This window comes from Pogonomyrmex barbatus, unplaced genomic scaffold, assembly GCF_055798465.1.
Source record: "Pogonomyrmex barbatus isolate J1 unplaced genomic scaffold, ASM5579846v1 scaffold15, whole genome shotgun sequence".
Classification (NCBI taxonomy): Eukaryota; Metazoa; Arthropoda; class Insecta; order Hymenoptera; family Formicidae; genus Pogonomyrmex; species Pogonomyrmex barbatus.
In genome coordinates this window covers 4,427,985-4,437,275 of record NW_028297111.1, presented here as the reverse complement: position 1 = coordinate 4,437,275, position 9,291 = coordinate 4,427,985, and the positions used below count along the sequence as shown (strand labels likewise).

Below are 9,291 nucleotides of genomic sequence, written 5' to 3'. Positions count from 1 at the left end.
TCTCCCACAAGACCAGAGTGTATCGTGAACGTTTTAATCTCGACCCTTAAGAGAGGATACTTGGTAGTTTTACGCATTCTCGCGAGTAAAACATCAGGGCTTATTTTTGCTTTTTTTATGAATAAGCTAGCGTCTAGAATGCGTATTTGACATCGAATTAGACTCCATAAAGCAAAATGAATCTTTCAAATGCACGAGTCTCATTCTAACTTTCACTCCTTAATTAAGAATTTATCCTGATTAAAAACTTCGCAGTGAAAATGGCTTATAAGATCTAATGCGCGTCCTCCGTAACTGTAATGCGCGCGTCTCTCGAGAGCTTGATTGTCGAATCTACGGCCTCGTCCATGAATCCTTGTAGGATATCCTTGTCCCACAGACAAGAGGTGAGATGGAAAGTTTTTGAAGCATAATTTAATAACGCCTCGATGTACATGTGGTACGCCTCGATGTACGTGTGATACGCATAAGCGTTATTTGGAGGCGACACGAGCTTTTTATTGAAATATATGTCGATTTGATTGAACATGGAATGCATTAAATGATTTACGGGACTTACGAGCGGGAATTAACATGTTGGAAGATGTCGGAAACAATATTCCGTTGAAGAAATCAGTCAAAATTCGTTTCAAAGAATCGTCTGGAAATCTCAAGAGAAAAGCCGAGGAAAAAATAAAGGACCTGATGAAGGAGTCGAGATATAAAGTACCCGCGAAAATGTTGGCGCTTCACTTTCCTCTCGTCAGCGGCGATATGTGCATCACAAAGGGGCCATCGTTTCATCTCAAACATGATCACTCAGTCAAAAAAAATCAACGTAATGTACGGGGAAAGAACGTAAAAAAATCGAGGAAGAAAAAGAAAAACTACCGCCAGAAAAACTACAAAATCATCTGCTATGAGACGTCGTCGAGTCGGTATTAACAAGGGAACACAACCAAGTGTCCCCCCTCCTGATTTTAATGAATTTCGAATATGTTAAAATATAGACAAAATAAGAGACACGTATTTTTTTATATGTGCTGAACTGCATGTTAAGGGGATGAAACTTCCCTTTAAAAAAATCGATTTCTTTCTTTCAAAGCGAATGTCGTCAAAACTATAAGAGAGAGAGAAAAAAGTTTTATATAAAAATTAAATCGTTTCATAAGTATTTTATAAAGAAAATAAAAAAAATTTTTTTAAACCTTTTTTTAAGTTTCCCCCACTTTATGGGTCTATATTTTTAATTTTGAAATTTTTTAATGACCAAGTTAAAGGTTATTTTTACGAATTCAATCATATATGATAAATTTATTTTCCATAATATTATTTTTGAGAAGTATTTATGAATCCCTACGTATACACACTATTTGTGTCCGTCCATGCGCTCGATTCTTTGCGCTGAACGAATTTCGTCTCATACTGCATTAATAACGCGAGAGAGCAAATCAATATAGTACATTGAATATTGAAATAAGAATTTTATAATAATAATAATAATAGTAATAATAATATTAAAAGTAATAATAAAATAGCAGTAAGCTTATTAAACTGTTAAAATCAGTCAAATATTTTGACGATATATTAACGTATATACTGAATACTTTGGACAATTAAAAGCAAATTATTATATGATTAAAGAAAACAAATTATTATATTTACGAAACATCGTTTATTTAACTCTGACTATAGAGCAGTTAATTACAGCTAATTATTTAAGATTTAGTTTTTTCCTTATTATATACACGAGTGATAAAAAAAGACCTATAATATCTCAAAACCTTGAAAACTTCTCCATATTTTATAATAACTTTAAAACGTCTCTATCTCCGCGTCGATCGGTTTTGCAGGATAGCGTCGATCGGTTTTTGGTCAGGATTCGGTACGAGAAATAAAATATCGTGAGTCTTGATATGTCTAGGTTTATATTTACAATGCCGACTGGCTGTTTTTATATGTACAGTATTTACAGGTATTTCGCCGTTGGTACGGCGAAAAGACGCGCGATTTCTACGTATTATATACAATCGTTTGCTCGTGGTTGGTTCTTCGAATTTCGTCGCGTTCCTCGATAGGCGCGGCGCGGGCGCGACGGTGCGCGGGGATTTCGGCCGTCTTGTTTTGACGGATCAGCTGTGTGTAGTGCTATGATGGATCAGCTGTGTGTAAGGCTATGACGGTTCGAATGCAGGAAGCTCCCTGCTTCTTGATCGTCAGAGGAATATGTGCACAAGGGCTTTCTTTGTGGAGCCCAGGTTGAGAAGCTCCTCAACCTGTGAATACTTGTGTGCTGGTGGATTTAGAGGAGCGATCGGTCAGAAGCTCCTGGCACGATAGGTAGCACCCTAGATCGCTTTTTCTGGAGAGGATTCGGAATATCGAGCAGTATCGGTCTGGTTACTGTCTCGCCGGAGATAGGTCTCGTTTATCTCCCGGACTCGCTTAATATACCCGAGCCGGCCATCGGTCGGGAATCGTCGGGAACGGGTCGGCCGGACTCGGGTCGGGGTAGTTCCGGGGGATGTCTTTGTCGGAATCCCCGCGATAATTCGCCGAACGCGCTCGGGAATTCCGCGAGGATGTTCGGTGGCGCGGTCGGTAGTGGGGCCGGCGGTGGTGGCCTTACCGTGTGTCTATTGTTTCACGCGGCGCGCACGTGAAGCCGCGTGATCACCGGTTTGCCGCGTCCGCTGTTCGACGGGCTTTTCGCGACGGTGGGATCGCGGAAGGGTCGCCGTGTCGGCGCCCCGACGGTTGATCGGTCGGGGACTTTTAACATTGTTAATAATTGTTAGTAATTGAGGGAGGTGAGTCGGGTGTCGTTATAACTTTACAACTTTTGTACATGTTTTTAAATTAATTTTTATACATTTTTCTCAAATATTGTTTTCCAGATATTTTATCGATTAAAGACTTTTTAAGCAACGTGTAGAATATTAACATTTTTATTTTATTTTATTTATATTTTAGAATACATAAATAACATACATTTTTGATAAACTGTAATATAATTAAGCCATGATAATTTTGTAATCACCATCTTTACAAGTAATGAATTTCAGTATCAATATTTACGTTCATATTGATTGCAAAAATGATGATCGTGAAAGAAATGCGTTATACAAAGAGACTTTTTGCACTATGCGCAAATAATTACACTTCATCACACATATTATCACATATTAATTTTGATTGTTTTTAAAATAGAAATTTACAGGAGTCAAATTCATGTGATTTATATTCTAAATAACTGCTTTTGTACCATACATATTTGAATAAGTAAATTTTAGTGATGAAAATTGATTATGGGTTAACAATTGTTTTTAAAATAGTGTTTCTTGAATGAAGCTTTATTTCAAGATCTATAAGCATGACAATCTGAAAAATATCTGATAAAATTCTTTCACAAACGGAAACCATATACATCTAACAGTTGTATTCTTTCAGTTGTTTCAGCTATAGTTTCAGCTATAGTATAGTTAACAAAACAATATCTTCTGCATATTCTGGTGTACTTCCTTGAATTATCAAGACAATGGCCAGTTGATGAATCTAGTAACAAAACTGATTTTGATCCAACATTTGGGAAATATATTTTTTTAAACCAAATTTCAAAGTAATGAGATGATAATTTTCCAGATTTCGATGCCATTACGAAGGTGTTGTTTGCTGTAAACATTGTTTCCTGTACTCTTGGACCTAATATCTCAGTAGTTTCTTTTAATACTATAGAAAGAGGAGATAATCTACCATCAGCTGAAATAATAATGTTGTAGATTGTAATTAGGGAAAGTCGGATTCGCCGAGCCTTAGGAGTTAGAACTCCGAGCAGGATCGTAGAAGGTTCTTCTGGCCAAATATTATTACTCACTTTCGTTAAGTAGCTGATTTATTGGTACGGCTTCTTGACAATATTTGTGAATCTCACTATTACTGATAACGACTGGCCGTGACGAAGTACAACTGTCTTGTTATGTATTGTGACTGCCCGCTCTCGGTGATTTAGCGACCGTTTTTATAGTATTCTAATAGTGTCGTCTTATAATTCTAAATCAGACCATATATGGGCGCGCTCTCGCAAATTCCTCGTTTGCGCTCTGTTTTGGAATTTGCGGACTTGCTTTTTGCATGCTTGCATTTCCGGCCGGCGTTTCCGTAGCATCGGCTATTCTGAGATTCGAGGATAAGATATAATATACAAAAAATAATATAGAGTAATTCGGAGTACAACAATAGGCTATATTGTGTAACTATGTGTAATTGCAGATGTTGATTACGCTACAGATTCTATTTTTTTTACACTTTTTATGATAAAGTACGGCTAGCAAGTTTTAATTGAAAACAACTTTAATCTGAATTATAAACATTTTCAATTCCATAACGCTTAATACAATATTTAACATTTTCAATAAATTTATTACTTTCTGTTTCAAAAGCAGTCTTTGACATTAAACTCTCTTTTGTTATAAATTTTATAATTTTTCTGGATACAATTTTATACGCGAACTTAAATCTTCTAACCCATTCGTGTGATGCTTTGAACCCTAGAAAATTTTCTTGTTGTCGCGCTTGCAAACCCCATCGCATATATCGTAAATTATTGCTCACCTTTCAATCGCTTCAATAAATTTATCTAATGTATGTATCTAATGTGCTGAAATTTGTCTTAACTTTTCTAATCTATTACCACCTTCGTTCAGTTGTTTTTTCCATCGTCGCAAATGTCTTGCTGATGAAACTTTTCGAAATCTTGATATCAGATTCAATTTTTTTTTAGCTTACCGTTCTTAGCACTTTTCCAATATTGAACTGTTTCTCTTTTATATTCCAATATTGAACTGTTTCTCTTTTATATCCCATTATAAGTTCATCTGATGTAACAGGGCTGTCTGGAAAGTCTAAAATAGTAAATACTGCGGATAGCTATATTATTACATTTTGTGGATTAAACAGCATTGTTTCTAAAAATTATGTATAAATTATCAATATGTCTCTATTTTAATATAATAATTATTAAAGTAAGTTGTAAGATAAATAGGAAAATCAACGTAATTGTATACAAGCACTAGACAGCGACGATATGACTATTGCGATTATAATAATAATAATAATGTGTTCGGAAGGCGATTCCCACCGGAGCTCCACCTACGACACTCGGACAAAGTTCATTGTGTCTCCCCGGCCGTGCTGACTCCAAATCAGTCGAGATCCGTTTTTCTCCAGAAATAAAGGAGGTCCCTGGAGCTGCCAAACCTGCTTGAGATTGAGAAGAGCCGATCCCAGTAGAAGTCGCCTGTGTATTGCTGGGCATTCACATAGCACATGGAGGCTAGTTTCCTCGTCGTAACCGCATTTCCTATATTTCGGGATGTCACGGTGTCGCAACTTGTGCATATGGTAATTTGTAAAGCCATGGCCCAGGTAGATCTGCATCGCCAACCTGGCTTCCCTTCTTCTCAGGACCCTGATGCTCTTGGCCAGATCCGTGCTGAGCACCTCTCCCAGCAGTGGCCTTGCCTGCCGATACTTGGTCTCCGTCTCCTTCTCCCAGAAGCCAGCATGGCATTTCTTCAACCAACTCCTTATCTTGGCCTTGTCAACACTGGCTATCTAAGGCCGATCCTGGTCTCACCAAAGCCATTAGCTGACAAGCCGTAGCCAGCCCATCAGCGATCTTCGTTGCCTTTGATCCCTGAATGTCCCGGAACCCACACAAAGGCAACATCATTGTTAGTTGATAGCCGGTCCAGTATGCATTTGTATTCCTAGACCAGCCGAAATTTGAAGACATATGCACCTAGAGCTGCCCTGCTGTCAGAGCAGATCCTGATGCGCCTGCGCGTCTCCCCCAATGCAATCAACAGTTTGAGCACAGCTCAAGATTGCTGCTACCTCTGATTAGAAAACGGTGGTAAGATTTCCGAGTGGAAGAATCTCCCTGACCCTCTTTCGGCATCCATAGATTCCAGCGCCGGTGTTCATATCAGTTCTGGAGCCATCCGTATATCAGACATCCCCGTTCCTGATAGTGGGCACCTCATGCCTCTCCCATTCCTCGCGACTGGGACAGTAAATCTTGAAGAATTTTTCAAAGTCACACTTCACTGGCATCCTATCTTGCTTCATCCTATCTTGCCTCTCAAACACGATTCCCGTCAAGAGTTCCCGTGGTAATCAGATGTGGACCCCGCCAACCGTCCACTTATTCTGTAGGCAGTAGCAGCTGTTGCCACCATTACGAGATGGAGCGGTTTAATACCAAGCAGCAGTCCTATTGCTGCCACCAATGTTATCCTCATTGCTCCCAGAATTCCCCTTAGAATGAGGCCCCTGATACGCTCTAGCAATGCCTCAGCCAGTTGTGTCCTGGGCCACCAGACAGCCGTAGCATAGAGCAATCTTGGCCGGAGCACTGCTGAATAGAGCCAGAAAACTCTATCTGGTTGCAGGCTCTAGGCTTGCCCAAAGGTTCTTCTGCACAGCCAAAAATATGTGCAGGCTTTCTTGCACACTGTTTCCATGTACAACTTCCATTTTAGTCTCTTGTCCAAGATCTCTAGATATTTGACCGAAGTCTCTGGCGTTAGCCTGACTCCCTCCAGAACAGGCCCTTGAATAGAGCCCACTTTGTACTTGTGAAGATTACAAGACTCGTCTTTCTTGAATTAACCGACAGGCCGTCCCGTTTCTTTACATCAATCCTCGACTACCTTCAGAGCCCCCTGTGTGAGCTCGAGAAGAGACTCAAAGAAAGGGCCACCAATCAGAATAGTCAGATCATCAGCATATCCAACTGATTTGAAACCCTTATTATTGAGCTTTCCAAGTAGCCCATCGACTACCAGGCACCATAGGAGCGGTGAGAGCATCCTTCTTTGCAGGCAGCCTCTATCCAACCATCCTTCAACCTTCACCGTCCCTAGTGAGGCGGTTACTTGACGTCCGAGCATTTCCCAGATCCATTCCACCAGTTTCTCCGGTACGTCCCGTCTTGTTGTTTCGGCACAGACTACTTCGTGCGGAGTATTGTTAAAAGCTCCCTTGATGTCCAGGAAGGTGCCTACCGCATAGTCCCTTTGCTGAAGTTACCGTTCAATGATGGAGACAACCGAGTAGAGAGCAGAGCTGCCAGATTTGGGAAGTTGCAGTTTTCACACAAGCGAACAGCCCGTGTACATGTGCTCGCATCGAGTCGTGCCACTTCGACTAGCGTCGGGCAGTGAAAGAGGACAGTTGTACTGACTCTTTCTCTGCCTGTCTTTTTTTGTTTTTTGTCCTTATTCTTTCTCAAGCGATAGCTAAAGCGTGCGTGATTCTTCGTGCTACGTCTGTTTTCTCCGCTCACACACACACACACACACACACACACACACACACACACACACACACACACACACACACACCCGCACGCACGCACGCACGCACGCACGCACGCACACACGCACGCACGCACGCACGCATGCACGCGCATACATATATATTACAAATTTAACAAAATAAATGTAATTATTAATTAATAAGACAAATATAATTACATATTTTCTAATGAATAAATATTTAAAGTAAATATAAATGTATTAGATGATATAAATGTATTAAATGATGAAAACTAGGAGCGTAAATAAATAAAGAAAAATCCACGCTTGATCAATATGTACGCATTTTTCTTAAAAAAACTTCCATTTTTAATATAAAATAGCTTAATTTTAATACATTAAAAATTAACTTCAATGTTATTTGTTTTGTAACTATTCAGTGAGTACATTTTTTATTTCGTTAATCGCAAATATATCTAAAATATTAATATTAATATAAATATCTATCCATAAATATACATATAAAAGGTTAAATTTTTTTGTATACATTAAAGTATGGATCACGCGATATTCATTGTTCTAATGAAAACGTTATTTATTATAAAATCGTACTTAATATAATTTTTTGAAAAATATAAGAAAAGATGCATGTAAAAATGACTGTCATATTTTGGTATTATTATTATTATTATTATTATTATTATTATTATTATTACTATTATTATTATTATTATTATGCAATAATATATAAAAGTTTTCAATTTAACAGAATAAAAAATATCCATTTTTATACTAATTTTTTGAAAGTAAGAAAGCTTTTTTATAGTATTATGTCATTTATATTTTACATTTTTTAAGCGTAAAATAAAAAATGATGCGTCCGCGTCATTTATGTACTTTTTTCCTCTTTTGCGGCCGCATCTTACGCGACCGGCGATTTGGCGATTCGCGATAGTTGACATGACAACGACTCGCGCTTGTTTTTCTAAAACGCAATAGCTGTATGAATATTTTTCATCAAAGCGCATCTAGCTGCGCTCCGGATAACACTCATCGCTGCGTATAGAGAACTTCAATATTTCGATATTTTCCATTTAATTATTTCATTATTTCATTTTTCTTTATTTATCTTTCTTATTCTTCTTTCTTCTTTCTTTGTATTTCTATAATTCTGTACTTCTGTTTTCATATTCCTTCTTCTTCTTTTTTGTAATTTTCTTTTTCATTTTCTTATTTCTTACCTTTTATTTTACTTTCTCTATCTTAGCTTATATCTTAGCTTTATTTCTTCCATTCTATATTTTATTCTATTTTGATATGGAAACATGCGATAAACCGACGTTAAAATAAAAATTCGTTGAGATTTGGCTCCATGACTTGTAACAATGATCGTTATGGATACGTCGAGTAGAAACCGATAACACGATATACTATTGCAATATATGCAATAAAAGCTTTTTTTTCAGGCACGGATTCTGCGTGTCACAAGAACAACATTAAAGAAAATGTTGGAAATAATAATAACACAAATAAAATAAAGAAAACACATACTAAATTATTTCGACAACAATAATTAGATATTGAAGAATTGCAATCATGATTACGCGAAGTACCAAGCAATACGACACTAGCGTTTTGTTCAATATGTAACGAAACAATTTCTAGTGGCTTATCGCATTGTATCAACACGCAGAATCCAAAATGCATAGAGAGAAATTAGAAAGGAGCAATTTTGAAACAAACAAATGGAACAAAGATTTGAATACACAAGAGAATGTGAATTTCTTTTGTCGTTTGATGAGAGTAAAAAAACAGCAGAAATTGCAGCAGCAGCAAAAAATAGATTAGCAGCATTTGTAATATATATGTGCGTGCGTGCGTGCGTGCGTGCGTGCGTGCGTGCGTGCGTGCGTGCGTGCGTGCGTGCGTGCGTGCGTGCGTGCGTGCGTGCGTGTGTGTGTGTGTGTGTGTGTGTGTGTGTGTGTGTATGAAC

At 38.0% G+C, this 9,291-nt stretch overlaps 2 pseudogenes; both read right to left on the bottom strand.

The window, feature by feature from the left end:
* Positions 1–2,911: 2,911 nt before the first annotated feature.
* LOC148937278 (uncharacterized) lies at positions 2,912–4,120 on the bottom strand (annotated as a pseudogene).
* LOC148937277 (uncharacterized) lies at positions 2,912–5,293 on the bottom strand (annotated as a pseudogene).
* Between the last annotated feature and the right edge of the window lie 3,998 nt (positions 5,294–9,291).